The 20,947-nt window shown below is 42.1% G+C and overlaps 1 long non-coding RNA gene across 1 annotated transcript; it reads right to left on the bottom strand.

Annotated features, from left to right (window-relative positions):
• Positions 1-4,129: 4,129 nt before the first annotated feature.
• LOC141985845 (uncharacterized) lies at positions 4,130-20,294 on the bottom strand. Its single transcript, XR_012639036.1, has 3 exons — positions 20,167-20,294; positions 14,691-14,815; positions 4,130-4,148 (listed from the first exon to the last, which is right to left on the bottom strand). It is a non-coding gene; the product is annotated as an uncharacterized LOC141985845 (long non-coding RNA).
• Positions 20,295-20,947: the final 653 nt, after the last annotated feature.

The raw sequence follows: 20,947 nt of genomic DNA, 5'->3' as shown, positions 1-20,947 counted from the left end.
GTAATTCTGAAGAATTGCATTGGTCATCTGTAAGGAGGCACAATCAAAAATGTTGCTGTTAAAATATTTTCTAGTTATTTCTAAAGGCAAAGAAAAATCAAAATATTCATAACACTTCTTCCTTCTTAGTTGAAGCATGTAGACTTCTACTTAAAATGAATATGCTCTGTGCTTGACTAACAATTATCACTTGAGATTCAATTCAGCAGAGATTCAGCACTGTTAACAAGTCAATACAAAATGTGCTATTTGTCACTGAGCCTGCTGTCAGATTGCATGATGCTTCTTCACTTTGCCCAATCTGTCTGAGAAAGGTTTTCATGATTCTGTGTCAGGCAATATCAGGCTTAGTCAAAGAAACTTATGAAGATTAACAGTCAGATTGAAAGTGATCTGATGAGGGGCTTTTTGATCATCATAAAGAGACTTCCCTTATAATAAGAAAAGGAGTACTTGTGGCACCTTAGAGACTAACCAATTTATTTGAGCATGAGCTTTCGTGAGCTACAGCTCACTTCATCGGATGCATACTGTGGAAATTGCAGAAGACATTATTATATACACAGACACCATGAAACAATACCTCCTCCCACCCCACTCTCCTGATGGTAATAGCTTATCTAAAGTGATCATCAAGATGGGCCATTTCCAGCACAAATCCAGGTTTTCTCACCCTCCTCCCCCCCACAGACAAACTCACTCTCTTGCTGGTAATAGCCCATCCAAAGTGACCACTCTCTTCACAATGTGTATGATAATCAAGGTGGGCCATTTCCTGCAGAAATCCAGGTTCCCTCACCCCCCTCCAAAAGCCACACACACAAACTCACTCTCCTGCTGGTAATAACCTATCCAAAGTGACCACTCTCCTTACAACGTGCATGAAAATCAAGGTGGGCCATTTCCAGCACAAATCCAGGTTCTCTCACCCCCCCCCCCCCCCACACACACACACAAACTCACTCTCCTGCTGGCAATAGCTCATCCAAACTGACCACTCTCCCCACAATGTGCATGACAATCAAGGTGGGCCACTTCCAGCATAAATCCAAGTTTAACCAGAAGGCCGGAGGGGGAGGGGGGGTAGGAAAAAACAAGGGGAAATAGGCTACCTTGCATAATGACTTAGCCACTCCCAGTCTCTATTTAAGCCTAAATTAATAGTATCCATATAGCTGGAGGCATGTAGGTAGGAATAGCGGTCAGTAGGTTTCCGGTATAGGGTGGTGTCTATGTGACCATTGTTTATTAGCACTGTAGTGTCCAGGAAGTGGATCTCTTGTGTGGACTGGACCAGGCTGAGGTTGATGGTGGGATGGAAATTGTTAAAAATCATGGTGGAATTCCTCAAGGGCTTCTTTTTACACCACCCTATACCGGAAACCTACTGACTGCTATTCCTACCTACATGCCTCCAGCTTTCACCCTGACCACACCACACGATCCATCGTCTACAGCCAAGCTCTGCGATACAACCGCATTTGCTCCAACCCCTCAGACAGAGACAAACACCTACAAGGTCTCTATCAAGCATTCTTACAACTACAATACCCACCTGCGGAAGTGAAGAAACAGATTGATAGAGCCAGAAGAGTTCCCAGAAGTCACCTACTACAGGACAGGCCTAACAAAGAAAATAACAGAACGCCACTAGCCATCACCTTCAGCCCCCAACTAAAACCCCTCCAACGCATTATTAAGGATCTACAACCTATCCTGAAGGATGACCCAACTCTCTCACAAATCTTGGGAGACAGGCCAGTCCTTGCCCACAGACAGCCCCCCAACCTGAAGCAAATACTCACCAACAACCACATACCACACAACAGAACCACTAACCCAGGAACCTATCCTTGCAACAAAGCCCGTTGCCAACTGTGCCCACATATCTATTCAGGGCCTAATAACATCAGCCACACTATCAGAGGCTCGTTCACCTGCACATCCACCAATGTGATATATGCCATCATGTGCCAGCAATGCCCCTCTGCCATGTACATTGGTCAAACTTGACAGTCTCTACGTAAAAGAATAAATGGACACAAATCAGATGTCAAGAATTATAACATTCATAAGCCAGTCGGAGAACACTTCAATCTCTCTGGTCACGCAATCAGAGACATGAAGGTCGCTATCTTACAACAAAAAAAACTTCAAATCCAGAGTCCAGCGAGAAACTGCTGAATTGGAATTCATTTGCAAATTGGATACTATTAATTTAGGCTTAAATAGAGACTGGGAGTGGCTAAGTCATTATGCAAGGTAGCCTATTTCCCCTTGTTTTTTCCTACCCTCCCCCCACCCAGCCTTCTGGTTAAACTTGGATTTATGCTGGAAGTGGCCCACCTTGATTGTCATGCACATTGTGGGGAGAGTGGTCACTTTGGATAGGCTATTACCAGCAGGAGAGTGAGTTTGTGTGTGTGTGTGTGTGTGTGTGTGTTTTGGGGGGGGGGGGGCGAGAAAACCTGGATTTGTGCTGGAAATGGCCCACCTTGATTTTCATGCACGTTGTAAGGAGAGAGTGGTCACTTTGGATAGGCTATTACCAGCAGGAGAGTGAGTTTGTGTGTGTGTGGCTTTTGGAGGGGGGTGAGAGAACCTGGATTTCTGCAGGAAATGGCCCACCTTGATTATCATACACATTGTGAAGAGAGTGGTCACTTTGGATGGGCTATTACCAGCAAGAGAGTGAGTTTGTCTGTGGGGGGGAGGAGGGTGAGAAAACCTGGATTTGTGCTGGAAATGGCCCATCTTGATGATCACTTTAGATAAGCTATTACCAGCAGGAGAGTGGGGTGGGAGGCGGTATTGTTTCATGGTGTCTGTGTATATAATAATGTCTTCTGCAATTTCCACAGTATGCATCCGATGAAGTGAGCTGTAGCTCACGAAAGCTCATGCTCAAATAAATTGGTTAGTCTCTAAGGTGCCACAAGTACTCCTTTTCTTTTTGCGAATACAGACTAACACGGCTGTTACTCTGAAACCTTCCCTTATAATACTTTCTGGATGGGATTAATTCATCATTGAGTATCACTATATCATCTATGACAGCCTGTTGGCCTGAGTACATGATAGACATGGAACCTGCTGCAAAATGTTGACTGCAGTTCGGCACTGGGGGATATGATTCTGATAGTTTTGTATGGCTGATGTGGAAGAGATCACATAACTTGTGATCCATGAGAACAACATAAAGGCACCATACTTCAGTTATCAGCACCTATTTGCATAATTCTAGGTGTGACACTATCCAAGAACAGTTCCACAACAAGCGAAAATTACTTTTGACCCACCATGCTTCAGGCAGATTTCATTGTAAATTTAAAATGATCTTTCCTGTATTCCACAGGAAAGGTGCTCAGATACCACAGTGATAATGAATAGGAGATGATGACTTGATCCTGACAGATGCTAAGTACCTCTAATTCCCATTGAATTCTGTAAGAATTGTAGGTTATCTGCATCTCTCAGAATTAGGCTTTTAGCACATAGCTAGATTGGTAAAGAAGGTAAGAAGAAAGAAATGGGTGGTTTTGGCTATGCGGACAGGGCCTAAATTGGTCACTCTGGGAGAACCACTAAGGTTTCCAGTGCAATTTTATGCTACCTTTGATTAAAACCTTAGGCAAATAATATTGGGAAGTCACTAGTATTAAACTTCAATGGGACTAATGTGCTTAAAGCTAAGCATGTGCTTAAGTACTTGGCTGGACTGGAGACTAAAACAGGTTTCTCAGTATTTGTATTGTGACTGCCTATACAGTACAGATCATCATTTATTCTAATCTGAACAAACCTAAAGAAAGAGCTTCCTCATGAGATAATCAAAAGGTTTTATTTATTATTGCTGAGCAACCCAAATTAAACAGATTAATGTTAACATTTCCTTTAAACTTTGTGTATGAAATTGACACATAGAAAGTCAGCTTTGATGTATTAAAACATACCTAGGAAGTTGATAAAATCAGAAACAATATTGTGCAATATTACATACCAGTTTCCATTTCACGTAGGCAGGGTGGTTTTCAGGGATGAGCACAGAGTTAGGAGTCAAGAACTCCTAATTTTTAACACCGGTTCTGCTACTGACTTGCTGTTTGGCCTTACACAAGACACTGTATCTCTCTGCCTTCTATTCCCACCTATAAAACACAGAGATGACAATTTTTATTTACCTTTTTGCATGGGTGTGGTGAGCGTTACTCAGTCAATATTCCTGTAATGCTTTGAACGTTTAAAGGTCTTTATATAAATGATTGTTCTTATGCTGTGTTGAGATCAAAGGCTTCCATGTGATGGAGCCACATGTTTGACATGTAGTTTTGCCCAACAGATTCAGCTACAACTCTTATTTTTCAAATCTGCCACTTATCTCAGAGATCTTTGAGCTCCTGTCTATCCCACAGTGTCCCCAAAGTTTTCGAGCTACACAGAGCTCTTCTTCATCTCTTATTTACGTGTAAGGCACTTAATGCACCCTGATGGAACTTTCATCATCAAATGCCAAATCTGCAAAAAGAAAGCCAAGATCTGCTTACAGAGTTGCATTACAAATCTGCAAAAAGAAAAGGAGTACTTGTGGCACCTTAGAGACTAACCAATTTATTTGAGCATAAGCTTTCGTGAGCTACAGCTCACTTCATCGGATGCAGGCTTCCAGGCCCTATAGCCTCTACCTCTGGCCACGGGCTCTGTGTACCCAAGAGTTCCCTTCCCACTTCTCTGAGCTCATTCTTCTAGCCGTAAGGCCCCTGCTGCTTCCCACACCTGCTGCATAGATCTGAATCTGGTAGCAATGTCTGCCAGTCACAGTCTGTCCAGGTCTGGCTTGCCAGCTCCTGCTGCAGTCTGCACCACTTCCTCTTTGCCTCATGGTTGCTCCCATCTTGCCATGTGACTGCTGCCTTCCCCCCAGTGTGAAGTTTCCCGCTCAGCATCACCAACCCAGTTATAAAGTGGGGTTTTGGCAATTGGATGGCTTAGAGGATTGGTAATGGGAAACTAGATATAGATATATAAATGAAACAGAATATTTTGACTTATATGATGTCATAATGTCATGTCCTACTAAAGGATGAGATGACACACCATGCCACATTCTGCATTGCTACTTTTGGCATATCACAAACTAATGCAAACATAATCAAAATATTGCAAAAATAAAAAAGTTAAAACAAAAGTTACATGTTAAAATTGAATTTCAAAAATTTTACAGAACAAAATATTCTGAACAATTTTTGTGGAATTTTTGTTCTGTGGGAAATTTCAACATTTGTTTTCATTCCAGTTCAGCACAAAAACAAATGTCAAAACATCAAAGTTTCCCATTAAATGGAAATTCAAGTTTTGACTAGCTCTAATCATAGTCAGTTGTAGAATGGGAGGCAAAAGGCAGTTGGGAGGGGGCACCAATTAACTCCTATGTCTAGCCATGATGCTGATTCAAACACTTCCGTTTAAAAACAACAGAGTACGACTCAAGGAACACAGTTCTTTTTCACAATCAAATACACACTTTCTTATTAACATAGTTGCCCTTTAGGGGCACAAGTCAGAGCCTTGAGGCCAAATGTGGCCCCTGAGCCACAGAGCAGACATTAGTTCCATATGTATTTAAGCAACAGTAATTTTCATACTTTATATTGCATTTTCATATTTTATTCTTGCTTTGTTGGTTAGTACTGCAGATCTGTCAAACCTTACAATCTATGAACAAAAATTTGTATGTCACCCATTTTTCCTGAAAGCTTTTTTCCTCCATAATTAAAGTGGAAGCAGTCATCCCCCCCACCCCCCCCCATCATCCAAACCACTTCCAAAAAACCTCTTCAAAGTCTTTTACCTCTTAAGAGAAGTATTAAAACCATATGCATTTGTTCTGCAGACTTATTCCTACTGAGTTTGTGATCTTGTCATCTGTCTATAAAAGAGACTTATTTTCAAGGAGAATGAAAAATGGATCTCTTCTATTATGAGAGACTCACCTCTGTATGTCTCATTGGTACCTTCAGCTATCATGACAGTGGCCACCTAGCAACCATGTCTTTCAATTCTAGACAGCTTTATTTAAAAAAAATCTCTCTACCAGTGGGGGGTGGGGGGAGGGGAAGGGAGAAGATGCCTTAAAATATTAATTTACTTGGCTGTGATAAGCTAAAGCATCTCCTTTTAGAGAAATTAAAATAAATATATCAACAATACGAAGAAACACAAAAAAAGGCTTATTTGTTAGCCGTATGGGAGTTCCTGTTTAAGTTCACTGTACTGCCCTACTGTACCTCAGACTGCAGGATCCAAAAATGGTAACGTGTTACAAAAAGCCTAACATTAAGATGTACAAACATTAACTCCCTTCAACACTAACAAAAACAGCACTTTGTAACAATTCAGACCCTGACTAGTAGGTGGTCTTTATACTTATGCTAAAGAAGGAATTGCTGTTACTCATTTAATGTTGCTGCTTATAACAACTACTTTTTTGCCCAGAAGACAGGGTGGCGCTTTGCTCTAAACAGAGGAATTAGTTGTGCCTGGTGTCCAGATACAAAAAGCAACCAGTGGTAACAAGCAGGACAAAGACAAAGGAACCTGACTGAATCCTGAATTAGGTTAAACTTGTCAAGTTTTTTCCCCGTTACAAGCAAAATTAAAAAGAGGATATATCCAGTGATGAGCTGCCAAAATCTTAACAACTGATTCCCTCCTCACCCCACGAGGGGGTCGTGGCCCACCCCCGCCCCAGGGACTCCTGCCCCATCCAACCCCCAGGTTCCTTGACGCCCCCCCCCCCCGAACCCCTGTCCCATCCATCCCTCTCCCCTGTCCCCGACTGCCCCCAGAACTGGGCAGGAGGGTCTCGTGGGCCACTATAGTGGGTGCCCACCCCACCCCTAACAGCCAGTGGGACCTGCTGGGGGGTGAGGTGGGGAGTCCTCGCGGTGCTTACCTGGGGCAGCTCCCATGAAGCATCCGGCAGGTCCCTCTGGCTCCTAGGGGCAGGGTAGCGTAGCTGGGGAGGGGAGCAGGGGGAGCAGCCGCTCCTCTCACTGATCACATCAAAGTGGCACCTTAGGCACCGACTCTGTGGGTGCTCTGGGGCTGGAGCACCCACGGGGAAAATTTGGTGGGTGCAGAGCACCCACCGGCACCTCCCCGCCCTGCGCCCGGCCCCAGCTCACCTCACCTCTGCTCCGCCTCCTCCCCTGAATGCACCGCCCCACTCTGCTTCTCCGCCCCTCCCCCAGTTTCCCACAAATCAGCTGTTTGTGCGGGAAGCCCGGGCGGGCTGAGAAGCAGGCGGAGGCTTCGTGCTCAGGCCCAGGGAGGCGGAGGTGGGCTGGGGCAGGAAGCGGTTCCCCTCTGCGCCCCCCCGGGTTACCTGCTGCGGCACGGGCGGCCCTCCTCACCCTACCCAATGTCGGTTTTTTGTAGGCGTCACACCAAAAGAGAGTTTTAAGGAGGGATTTGAAGGAGGATAAGATAGTTTTGTGGATGCTTACAAGGAGCAGCATGGGAGAAAGTATGAAGGTGCTTGTTTACAAACTTAAGAAGTGGGTGAGGGACACTGGCATCACAGACTGATCAGAGGTGGGAGTCAATTTTTCGATACTGAATGAAAGAGGATATGTAGAATAGATATAGGCGGTGAAGGGCCTTGAAAGTGAAGAAAAGAAGCTTATGTTTGATGTGAAAGAGGAGGGGAAGGCAGTGGAGGGATGCAAAGAGAGGGGTCATAGAATCATAGAATATCAGGGTTGGAAGGGACCTCAGGAGGTCATCTAGTCCAATCCCCTGCTCAAAGCAGGACCAATCCCCAACTAAATCATCCCAGCCAGGGCTTTGTCAAGCCTGACCTTAAAAATATCTAAGGAAGGAAATTCCACCACCTCCCTAGGTAACGCATTTCAGCATTTCACCACCCTCCTAGTGAAAAAGTTTTTCCTAATATCCAACCTAAACCTCCCCCACTGCAACTTGAGACCATTATTCCTTGTTCTGTTATCAGCTACCACGGAGAACAGTCTAGATCCATCCTCTTTGGAACCCCCTTTCAGGTAGTTGAAAACAGCTATCAAATCCCCCCTCATTCTTCTCTTCCGCAGACTAAACAACCCCAGTTCCCTCAGCCTCTCCTCATAAGTCAAGTGCTCCAGTCCCCTAATCATTTTTGTTGCCCTCCGCTGGACTCTTTACAATTTTTCCACGTCCTTCTTGTAGTGTGGGGCCCAAAACTGGACACAGTAGTCCAGATGAGGCCTCACCAATGCCGAATAGAGGGGAATGATCACGTCCCTCGATCTGCTGGCAATGCCCCTACTTATAAATCCCAAAATGCCATTGGCCTTCTTGGCAACAACGGCACACTGTTGACTCTTCTCGTCCACTGTAACCCCTAGGTCCTTTTCTGCAGAACTGCTGCTGAGCCATTCGGTCCCTGGTCCGTAGCGGTGCATGGGATTCTTCCATCCTAAGTGCAGGACTCTGCACTTGTCCTTGTTGAACCTCATCAGATTGCTTTTGGCCCAATCCTCTAATTTGTCTAGGGCCCTCTGTATCCTATCCCTACCCTCCAGCGTATCGACCTCTCCTCCCAGTTTAGTGTCATCTGCAAACTTGCTGAGGGTGCAATCCACACCATCCTCCAGATCATTAATGAAGATATTGAACAAAACCGGCCCCAGGACCGACCCTTGGGGCACTCCACTTGATACCGGCTGCCAACTAGACATGGAGCCATTGATCACTACCCACTGAGCCCGACAATCTAGCCAACTTTCTGTCCACCTTATCGTCCATTCATCCAGCCCATACTTTAACTTGCTGGCAAGAATACTGTGGGAGACCGTGTCAAAAGCTTTGCTAAAGTCCAGGAACAACACCTCCACCGCTTCCCCCTCATCCACAGAGCCAGTTATCTCGTCATAGAAGGCAATTAGATTAGTCAGGCATGACTTGCCCTTGGTGAATCCATGCTGACTGTTCCTGATCACTTTCCTCTCCTCTAAGTGCTTCAGAATTGATTCCTTGAGGACCTGCTCCATGATTTTTCCAGGGACTGAGGTGAGACTGACTGGCCTGTAGTTCCCAGGATCCTCCTTCTTCCCTTTTTTAAAGATGGGCACTACATTAGCCTTTTTCCAGTCGTCCGGGACTTCCCCCGATCACCATGAGTTTTCAAAGATAATGGCCAATGGCTCTGCAATCACATCCGCCAACTCCTTTAGCACTCTCTGATGCAGCGCATCCGGCTCCATGGACTTGTGCTCGTCCAGCTTTTCTAAATAGTCCCGAACCACTTCTTTCTCCACCGAGGGCTGGTCACCTCCTCCCCATGCTGTGCTGCCCAGTGCAGTAGTCTGGGAGCTGACCTTGTTCGTGAAGACAGAGGCAAAAAAAGCATTGAGTACATTAGCTTTTTCTACATCCTCTGTCACTCGGTTGCCTCCCTCATTCAGTAAGGGGCCCACACTTTCCTTGACTTTCTTCTTGTTGCTAACATACCTGAAGAAACCCTTCTTGTTAATCTTAACATCTCTTGCTAGCTGCAACTCCAGGTGTTATTTGGCCTTCCTAATTTCACTCCTGCATCCCCAAGGGTCAAAGTGACAAGCTAGGAATATGATCTTTGAGCAACATTCTAAATGGCTATGAGTGGAGTTAGATTGCATTTGTCAAGCCCAGAGAAGAGAATGTTGCATCGAAGCATGAGATGGTGAGAGCCTGAACAAGAGTTTTAGCTGTATAGATGGATAAGAAAGGCTGTTTCTTAGATATGTTATATGGAAGGATTATGCAAGATTTTAACATTGCCTGAATGAGGTCGTACAGAGAGAGGGCTGAGTTGAAAATGGTACCCAGGTTATGGGCCTCAGTGACAAGCAGGATGGTGGTGTTGTCCACGGTGATCAAGAAAGGAGGTAGAAGTGAGAGTCTGAGGAAAAGATTAAGAGCTCTGTTTCAGCTGACATCTGAACATCCATGAGGAAAATGTCAGAGAGACAGGCTGAGATTTTAGTTTGGATAGGAAGAGACAGGTCTGGAGTAGAGAGGTAGATCTGTGAAGAATCAGCATAGAAATGGTAGTTGAATTTCTGTTAGTGGGTGAGATTATCCAGAGATAAGATGTAGAGGGAAAAAAGATGGAAACGAAGGACATGTGAAAGCCCCCACAGAAAGTTGCGGGGGGGGGGGTGAGGAGGAACCTCCAAAGGCCATGGTGAAGGAGTGAGCAGAAAGGTAAGAGGAGAACCAGCAGAAGACAGAGAAGATTTCAAAAACAGGAGCATGGTCAACAGTGTAGAAGGTAGACAGGTCAAGGAGGATGAGGGTGGAGTACTGGTTCTGAGATTTTGCTGAGAAGAGCTCATTAGAGACTTTGGCAAGAGCAGATTCAGTTGAGTGCAAGGGATGAAAGCCGATTAAAGCAGCTCAGGAAAGAATGGGAGCAACCAAACTCCAGACAGTGATTGTAAAAAGCATACTCAATGTTGGAGAGGCAAGTGGAGTCAAGGGTGGGTTTTTTTTAAGATGGAAGCGACTGAAATATGTGAAAGTAGTCGTATGCTTATAGAAGCTCTTCTTCAGTAGCTTGCAAGCATTCTCTGGCCCTGCTTGTGAGAAGAAGGGATGAGGTGGCTGGGCTCTGACACTGGAAGGATCTGGGTAGGGGAGCACCCCAGAACATAAGCAGGTCCCCGATGCTGTATAAGTTCCACTGAGGTTGCTGGAGGGTACTAAGTTTCTTCCAATACAATGTTACCTTACCACAGAAAGTAGGACAAATTCTGGGGTTGAAGGAGTGTGATGGAGAGTAGAATTTGGTCCATTGCTTATCAAGTAATCCATGGAAATATGAATGCAATATATTATAGTCATATTCATATATTTGTATCTATTTCTCTACTGGTTCCTGTCCCAGTGGTAGCTGAGCACCCCACAAACATTACTGAATTTATCTTCACACCACCTCTGTGAAGCAGGGAACTATTATTATCTGTGAAATTGGAATGGGGAGATGAGGCACTGAGAGAGAAGGTGACTTGCCAAGGTTACACAGGAAGTCTGTGTCAGAGCTAAGAATTGAATACAGTCCCAGTCCAAAGCTGTAACCACAATAAAATCCTTCCAATCAGGCTCCTTTAAAACTGAATTGACATGAGTTTTCATGCTCCTAAACTATTATAGGGTAATTTCTAAATCTTTTCTATATCTACTCTAGATTGCAGATCCTACCTCCCTCATGACAACGAAAGCATAATAAGTGGGAAGATTACATTTTTATGACCTTGAATTTATCAACCATAGTAGTATAATTCTTTCCAGAGAGATCATATATAAAAGAAAATATTGAGTTCTGACAAAATGGCAAACATGCTCATGAGGCATGTTGAATAGAAAGGCAGTAAATATTATTAAGTAATTCTGGTTTTGGTTTATATGTAAATATTTCATTCTGCACATAAAACAATTTAATCAAATCAGTTTTCATTAATATACATTTATTACCTGTGGTAATTATTATTTTAAAAGATTTTGTATTTCCTAACAATTTAAAATATAAAACTGCACACTTCATGTTTACATAACGATAAAAGGGTGCATATCACTGTCATTGTTATTTTGGCATGAATAGTTCCATTTTACATTAAGACAAGTCATAATCCACAGAAGCAGACATCCTAAATTTCCATTTATACCATGTGAGTTAAACCCTGCAGCCAACAGAAGGCATCAGAGGAAGTCTTGTGGAAGGCATCAGAGGCAGAAAAACTGATGAAGTTCAACTGCATAGGGTGAATGTCCTAGGCCACAAGGGGATTCTGCTCCGTTTATGACCACAGCACAGTGGTCTCACAGTAATAGGTCTCAACACCACCATGCAGGGGCTTTTTGAAAATGGAGCCAGATTGAGGGAGTTGTGGAGGAATGGACCTGTAATAGATTCTTTTGACCAAAAACCAGTGTGTCAGGGGCCACAAATGTTGCGGATGTTACTGTGGTCCTAATAAAAAAAGCTCTGAATCCACAGAGAAGTTTTGCTGGAGACCTGAATGGATTGTGGAAATATTCCCGTTGACGCTGCTTAATACCCATGTGCAAAGCCTGAATAAATGGACTTTACACAGCCGTCAGGATTTGACCCATTATTGAAAGGGAAACATCCCATAGGCAAATAAAACAAAGAATTACCAAAGAAAAACAACAGCATGTAAGCAGACAGAACAACAGACAAGAAAATAACAAACAAATGACTAAATGTATGTCACAGATGTTACAAGAGCATCATATAACATATAGAGGATTGCTGAGTACAGTGATGAGTATCCTAAGAGCAGTGAGTGGGCAACACTTCTGAATGTCAGGCCACTTTGTTTAGCAGTTTAAATATGGATTTAAGAATCTAACTTTAGGCTCTCAGGCTTGCAAATGTTGGGCAATATAACCAAATAAAAATTCATGATCAGACATATGTCATTTATAGCACTCTCAATAAGTAAATACAGTAATTACTGTAGTTAAACAAAATGCAATTAAAGATAAATCATATTTTAGCAATGTTGTACTTTTAATGAAGCAGAATGAAATTAGTATGATTTAGTCAAGATTTTTGTTTAACAAAACTCACTTAGTGAGCTAAATTCATCTCTAATGTAAGCTCACAAAAACCAGTGGAAGTATTCCAGGGATGAATTTGGCTCAATTTCTCTAATGATTACTGCAGGGAACAAGAAACCTGATCTGGAGGTACCTGATCCTTGCAGCTCCCTGGCCCAGATCCTCTAAGGTATTTAGGCTCCTTACTTCCATTGTGGAAAATACCTTCAAGGATCTGGGCCCCAATCATACTAAGCACTCAAGTTTGGAAAATTAAACTCTCCTTATCTCAGTTTTCCTATCTGTAAAATGAGGATAAAAACATGCCTACATCACAAGAGTGCCAAGGCTTAATCAAAGTTTGCAAAGACTTACTGATCCATGGAGGAATTATCATTAATTAGAAATTTATTATAATTCCAGATTAATTTTTGCTTCTAAGGAGATTTGATCCACTACTATTACTATTTTTATTACATCTAATGAGCTTCAATTTGATTTATTTTCATTGTCTGTAATTTTGAAGGAACAGAAAAAGGTCATATTGAGGGTTTTAAGGTGTCTTCCTGGTATCAAGGATTCTATTAAGTACATTAACCTGATGTAAATCTATTAGTTTATCCAAGGAGTATAACCCTATACTTTAGTTTTCAAGGGAAAGCAGTAACTACCTCAGTTAATTACTGTTCCGTTGCTAGTACCCGAGAGCAAGCACAGTTAGATGTTCAATGTTCCCGAGTAATTGGTAATGACTTAGGAAAACCAGAACAAACGCATTTATTCTAACTATGAAGGTTAATTGGCAAAACTGAAAATAAGTAAGAATTTAGCAATTATCCAGTTCTGAAACAAAAAAAAGCGACAACAAATAACAAAAAGCTGAATCCTATTTACAAGCCAGCATGAAGGTTTGTAAAAATAATAAATATGTATTTTAAATGTATCAATAACAAGAAAGTATTATCTATAAGTCACCATCCAAATTCAATAGATGTACAGGAAAATAAACCTTGAAAAAATGAGAACCAGCTGTTAAAAAGACACCCATTCTGCATTACAGATGTGGGTCACCATAACAACACTGTAGTAAATATTAAAGCAAAAAATATCCCAGAAGAGAATTCATAGCAAATAGCAGTAGTAGTGATTTCCATCAGTGTCTGCTAACATTTACTCTCTAGTGGACAGTTCCTTGGGGCAATTTTGGTAGTGTATACAAAGAAAGTTTTTGTTTATTTTGCAACAACATTAAAGCTAGTAAGATACTAACTAGGAAATCAAGAAAGACAGTTGAAGATGGGAATATTGGAATGACTAGTCTGGTGAATGTGGGAAGGCAGAGGATACTGGTGGGCTAATATCATTGGTAATATCCGATTATGGTGACTGATAATATAGTTAGAATGACCATATTTTCTAAATAAAAAAGATACTTTTGTACTGAAATTCATATTCAAGATAAAATATATACTTATTTTTAAAAATGTGCTGATGCTACTGCTGTGACACAGTTCTTGGAGTGGTTACATTTTTTCCAGTAATTTACTGATTTAATGAGTTTGTCTTGAACCACTGAACAAGTGTAACTGACATTACTCTGAGCAAATGAACAACTTGGACAGCTCATACACTCATTCCGTTTTTCTCTTCACTCCAAACACTGTTCACCACACTGACCATTGTCCCACTGAACAACCTGTTCCTGGTGAATACAGAGCAAATTCTACTTAATATTGCAGTATGTCTTGAATTACATTTTGTAGTTATTAAAAAATTAGATTAAATGAAAACCTGGGACATTTCATGTTTCCTGAAAGAAGTCCCTGGTACACCAAGATATCCTATGAAAAACTGGGCCTGTCCCAGATAGTCATATTAACTATAGTACTCAAAACCATATTAGAGATTTCATTGTTTTCTTCTGGCATGTAGTCGTACTAGTAGCAAAGAGGATAAGTGACTTACTGTCAAGGCTAATTCCCCACTCTGGCACTTTGAGTGCAGAAGTGGGGGCCTGCAAAGATTCTAAAAATTAATACTGGCCACTCCAGGCTTGTATTAAACACCCAAGGTTACAGCTTTTCTCTGACCTTGGATTGGTAGATGCTGCCACCACACAAGTGCAGAACCCCCTTGAGAGCCCAGGAAGGCACACTTGAGAATTCCTTCCTGTGGGGTACCCTCAAGCCCTTTCTCGCCCCCCTCCAGGGAAGAGCTAAGAAAAAAAAAAAAGAAGGAAATTAGGTGTTGCCACCAGCTAATTAAACAACATGTGCACAAACCTCTTAAGACACAAAAATCCAATTCTGTTCTTAAAAATGGTAAATTTTATTAATAAAGAAAAAAAACTACATCTAGGAACTCAGGCTATTGCTAGATTTTTAAAAGAGCAACTACAAAGATTAAGCACCAAGAATAGCTTTCTTGAGGTCCATCTTAAAGATTACAAGCAAAACAAAAGAACCTGGGGTTAGCACAGAGGAATCCACTAGCCATAACGAAATAAAAGGGATAAACCTAATTGCATCTTCCTAGACATTTCCTAATCTACATACATATCTAGGGTTTTAAATGAGTAGTTTCTAGGTATGATACGGATGATTTTTTCATACTTGACCCAAGCATCTTACAGCATGGCTGCTGCCCTGTCCATCTCTCCCCCCGGAGAACAGACAGACAGACAAAAGGGTAGTCCTTTCAATTTTAAAAAGTTCTAACCTTCCCATTGGCTCTTTTGGCCAGGTGCCCACTCACTTCCTTTTACCTATGCATAGCAGTGAGACTTTTTAACCCTTTACAGGTAGAGCAATTAGAGAACAGCTACTAAGAGGGATTTTATAGCTACTGGCTGGCCAGCTGGGTGTCCATAAAAGGGAGTTACCTACCTTCCCTCCCCGCCCCCCGCTTCATTTATCACATGTACACATAAAGCTCCTAACACAGCTGGGAAGAGAATTCAGACTCCAATATCATCCTGCAACACCAACACTTTTGAAATCTCAGTTTTCAATCATAATAATGGAGACATATTCTGCCAGAAACCTGATAAACTGCAGGTGTAATGGTATCAAAAATAGATAAGGATTTGCTAAGGATTTTGCCGCCAATTTGAAAAGCATAAAAACAACTACAAATTGCTTTTATTTTCCTATAGTTCAAATGTTGCATTTTCCCCACACTGAGGATGAAGCTTCTTAACAAAAAAAAAATTGTATTTGTTAAAACTGTGTATATTGTATATTAGTGGCAATATTGTTCCTTCATAAATGAAGTTGCTATACCCTTTGGCAGCTGGTCTGATAACTGTTATTGGCACTATGCAGAAGCAAAAACAAGTAAGGGCCAGACGTCTAGAGTAACTTTGTGATAGGGTTGGATAATTCATATCAGATATTTGTCATTTTCAGCAGGGCAAATGTTTCTAAACCTCATTCTTAACTCTCCTCTGACTTACACCAGTTTTATACCACTATAGCTCCATTGATTTCAAGGGAGTTATTCATACTGATGTAAATCATGAGCGAGAGTAGAAGCTGGTTCATTGATCGGAAAAACCTTTTAACAGCCACGTATTTACGAGTGCATCATCCAAAATTAAGTTAGGGGAAGAGGGAAATTTACAACACACACAAAACTATTCCCGGCAATCAATGATTAGATCAGGGGTGGCCAACCTGTGGCTCCGGAGCCACATGCGGCTCGTCAGAAGTTAATATGTGGCTCCTGCTAGGAGCCGACTCTGGGGAAAATGGTGGGTGCTCAGCACCCACCGGCAACCCTATCAGTCCCCACTCCCTCCCCTAGCGCCTCCCTTCCGCCGCGATCAGCTGTTTCGCAGTATTCAGGAGGCTCTTGGGGAGGGACGAAGGGCAGAGAAGTGAGGATGCAGTGTGCAGTCTCACCCCTCTCTCCTCCAGCACCTCCTCCTCCCTCCCTGTGCCCCCCGCCCACTGCGATCAGCTGTTTTGTGACACGCAGGAGGTGTGGGTGGGGACTTGGGGAAAGAGGTGGAGTGGGGGTCGGGGCCTGGGACAGAGCCAGGGGTCCAGCACCCCCATGCCAACACTAGTGTCTCCTTGAATAAAGCACACAGTGACTAGCTGCTGTGGAAATTTTTAATCAAAATTTTTCTTACACCATCTAAAAACGGAAGGCAAGTGCAAACAGGAAAGAAAATACACAGATGAAAATTGAGGCTTCCAACAAGAGTGGGAGAATAAGTACTTTCTCATTGAACATAATGGTAAGGCCATGTATCTCTCAGTGCAAATCTTCAAAACTTGCAGCGTCATTTCGCTTCTAGCCGTGCACATATGGATCAAGAATTCCCACAAGGTTCTGAACTCCACACTTTAAAACTGAAAACTTTGAAAAAACCAACAAATGTAGAAGCCCAGTTCTTCACCAGATTTGCCAACCAATTACAGACTGTAACGTTAGCCTCCTATTATGCCGCCTGGTACACAGCTGATGTGAAAAAAACGTGTTCTGAAGTAGAGCTTATAAAAACGTGTCTCACTGATGTGATTTCAATCCTGTTGCCAGAGAATGAGAATCTACAGAAGAAAATTTCTGGCCTGCAGCTTTCACACCACACAATAGAACGCAGAATCACTGACCTGAACAGTGACATCGAATCGCAACTGCACTCGCAACTTCAGCAGCGTGAGTGTTTGAGCATCACTTTGGATGAGTCATGCCATGCACAGGATAAACCTGATCAGTATTTGTCCATACTGTGTCTGAGGACTGTCTTGTAAGGGAAGAACTCCTTAATATTGTGTCACTAAAGGACAGAACTCGTGGATGACATCTAAAGGGAGCGTTGATGTTGGTAGTTGCAAAAAGCCACTTTCCTTTACAGAAACTCCGTGCCATTGCAATGGATGGGGCTCCGTCCATGTGAGGATCTGCGAATGGATTAGTAGGGCTTTGTAAGTCTGACGAGAGCTTTCTCGAATTTTGGACATTTCACTATATTATTCATCGGGAGCAACTGGTATCTAAAAAAATCTCAAATTTGATCATGTCATGAAACCTGTCTTGCACATTGTGAAATCCATTCTCTCAAATACACTCAATCACAGACAATTTCAAAATCTAATTGAAGAACTGGATGAAGACAAATTCCCCTACCAATTTGCTATTTCACTGCACAGTTCGATGGCTCTCAAGAGGTAGTTATTTCCCATTTTTTCGAGCTCCTGGAACCAGTAAAATTGTTTATGGAGGAGAAGCACAGAATACACTCTGAGCTTACAGATCCTGGATGGGTTCTAGACTTGCCATTTCTTGCAGACATGCTGCTGCATTTGGATATACTAAACGTGGACTTACAGTTGGTCTTTGGGAATGTACATTTGTAAATTCTGGCTCCTTCTCAGGCTCAGGTTGGCCATCCCTGGATTAGATTTATACTCTGTCATGTGAACTGTAAATCCCTTCCTTTTTGATGTCATTCTATAGAGGTTCAGTTACCCCCACTCATTACACATGCACAGACCAGATAGACAATGACACACAGCAAAAACAAGTTATAGTAAAATAATCTTTAATAATCACAAACACAAAAATATATGTCTGAGCGTTTATTAGGAATTTTTACCTGAACTACTGAGAAGTTCTGTTTGTTTAAAAGTGAAGCTTTTTACAGGGCAGTATTACACCTGGGATTAGAAAAAGTGTTGTCAGTCAAATAAATCTGTTCTCCCAAAGATCAAGCACTATAGCCATCCACGTACTTTGCTCAGATTAATTTTACATTAAATAATATTTGTTTTGAAATTTTCAGCAGAATTTAAAAGGATGGTTAATTTTCTCACATAGCATGTGCTGAAAAGTGTCCTTGTGCATTCAGTCAACTGACTTCACAATCCCTAGTGGTACTCTTCTGAAACTGTTACAGAATGGATTGGTTGCATATTTCATTTGTTTCCGGAAAAAGTAATTAGCTGAGTGCTTAATTAATTATGAGTGATTTTTCCTTCATGAATCATGGTCAGCTGACTGAAGGCTTGATGACAGTCAGTAATAATTGATTAATACATTTATCAGGATAACTACAGTGTACTTGGATAACAAGGTGACAGGCACCTTGGAAATACCTAATGGCCTGGTGTAAATCAGAGACTTCCACTAAAGTTAATGGGACTTTTTTGATCTCACCAGTTGAGAATGCGGGCCAATGTATTTAGATATAGTTCCAAAAGCTAGAAGTCCCTGAACAAATTTTGCCCTAAGCTAAGCTAAGCAAGCACACATACTTTAACAAGGTACTACAGGATGTACATCAGGACAATAATTTGCCCTTTAATTTTGACAAATTCATATTTCTGGAATAAACAATTAGAAAAGACCTAAAATGCCTGAAATATTATAAAAATAGATAATGTTTTGCACTTCTAAGGCTTCTTTTATCCAAGCATCTCAAACTATTTCATAAAGGTGGCTAAGCATTATACTTTATTTTTATAAGGAGGAGGAAACTGAGGCATAGAGATTAAGTGAATAGCGCAAGGTCCCACTAGTTAGTGGGAGGCGTGGGAACAGAAATTTGGTCTCCTGACACCCAGTACCCTGTCCTGTCCCTACCAACAACTTCAAACAAGAATGTATTCAGAAGAATGTATAAATTTGTGTTAGCAGTTCTGCTAGTGTCCAAGGAATATTGTATCTTTCTGCATCAAACTTCCTTATTGGGATTCAGCTCCCTCAGAAAGCTCTTTCCCACCTTAGCATTCTCAGCATTTTCAGAAGGTTTAGATACTCCAGTGATTAATACTAGTACATGTTGAGATAGACAGTCAAGCTTAACATCACAGGGAATGGCAAAGGGAAATAGGGCTATGGAGTAATTGACATGATTGAGACTCAGCAATAGCACAGTCAACCACAATCCCACTTACTCTACACACTACACTCTCCAACACATTCACACCCCAAATTTATTCATTCCATACTCTGCATTCTCTTACGCATTCATTCTATACTCACTTCCCACTTCTACACTTATTCAGTACTTACCCATAGTGATAGGGTCCCCAGGATGCAACCTAGAACTGTGGTACCACTATGCCCTATTAACTCTCCAGCCTGGGTTGTCTCTCACAGTGCTTTGATAGTGACAAGCAGCAAACCTCTCCAGGTGCTGTTATCACCTAGCTCAACAGCATATGGAGCCCTACATCCAGCTAAGTTGCGTGAATGCTCCCTGAGACACTAACAAATCACACAGAGAGAGGCACCAGCAAATCTCCCACACCCCCAGCCTTTCATTCCAGAACTGTTCCATCTTGCCCTGGTCAGAAGCCTGACCAGGGTCAGTTCATTACCCAGTCCACCCCTCCCTTGATGTGGAGAGGACACACACCAGCCTTTGTAAACTGAGCTGAGATTTCCCAAGCACATAAAACATAAAACAGATTTAACTACAGACAGATTAAGTGATTATAAGTGGTAGGCAAAAAGATCAAAGATAGTTACCAAAGAAAATAAAAGGTAAGCACATAGTCTAAATCTTAAGCCTTATTAGACTAGGTAGTATTTGGATCAAGCAATTTTTCTCACCCCACTGGATGTTGCAGTTCTTAATACACAGACTTCCCCTTGTAAGCCTGGGAGCAGTCTCCTCATTTCAAGTCTTTGTCTGCCCAGCATACTTGTTGCTTCCAGCATAGATGGAGGAGGAAAAAGGCAAAACCATGATGCCACTGTCCCATATTTTATATTCGCGGTCTATGTGCCTGGAAGACACTAGTCCAGGCATGCCTGGTGGGACTTGTTAAGTCACAGCGTTGACAGTCCCCACTGTGTGGTGCTTGTGCAACTGTTATTGATTTGTAAATCCCTTATTTACTATTCCCCTGCTGGTAATGGCTGATGATGATTGTTCAACACCCACCCGGTCACCTCCTTTCTTGTTGTCATTGGAGAGCTAGCATCGTGCGACTCTCAAACTGACAACATATTTTAATAACAACCACAGAGCAAAATCTCATTACTTCATATGCACTAATGATATACATATTTTGACAGAACAGTGGGTTTCAGCATATCATGACCTTTCCTAGGATATCTCACATGCCATGCTTTGTATGAAATATCACAACGATATATGAATGATGAATATCGGGGTTACAGGGTGCTGCTTTGAGGTAGTGTGCCACACCCACACAGTTGATATTAATTCTTTCCCACATGCTACAGGCAACCTTTATCCATTTCCCACTCGCACCCACTCCCCTGTATTTTAACACACCTATATCCACTCACATTGTTTTTTTTTCTCCACTCCTGCACATAACTCACTGTCTGACGCTCCATACATTTATTTCACACCAAGTTCCAC

Source organism: Natator depressus, chromosome 4 (genome assembly GCF_965152275.1).
Source record: "Natator depressus isolate rNatDep1 chromosome 4, rNatDep2.hap1, whole genome shotgun sequence".
NCBI lineage: Eukaryota > Metazoa > Chordata > Testudines > Cheloniidae > Natator > Natator depressus.
The sequence above is the reverse complement of the archived record's forward strand: the minus strand, read 5'-3'. Positions and strand labels throughout refer to the sequence as shown.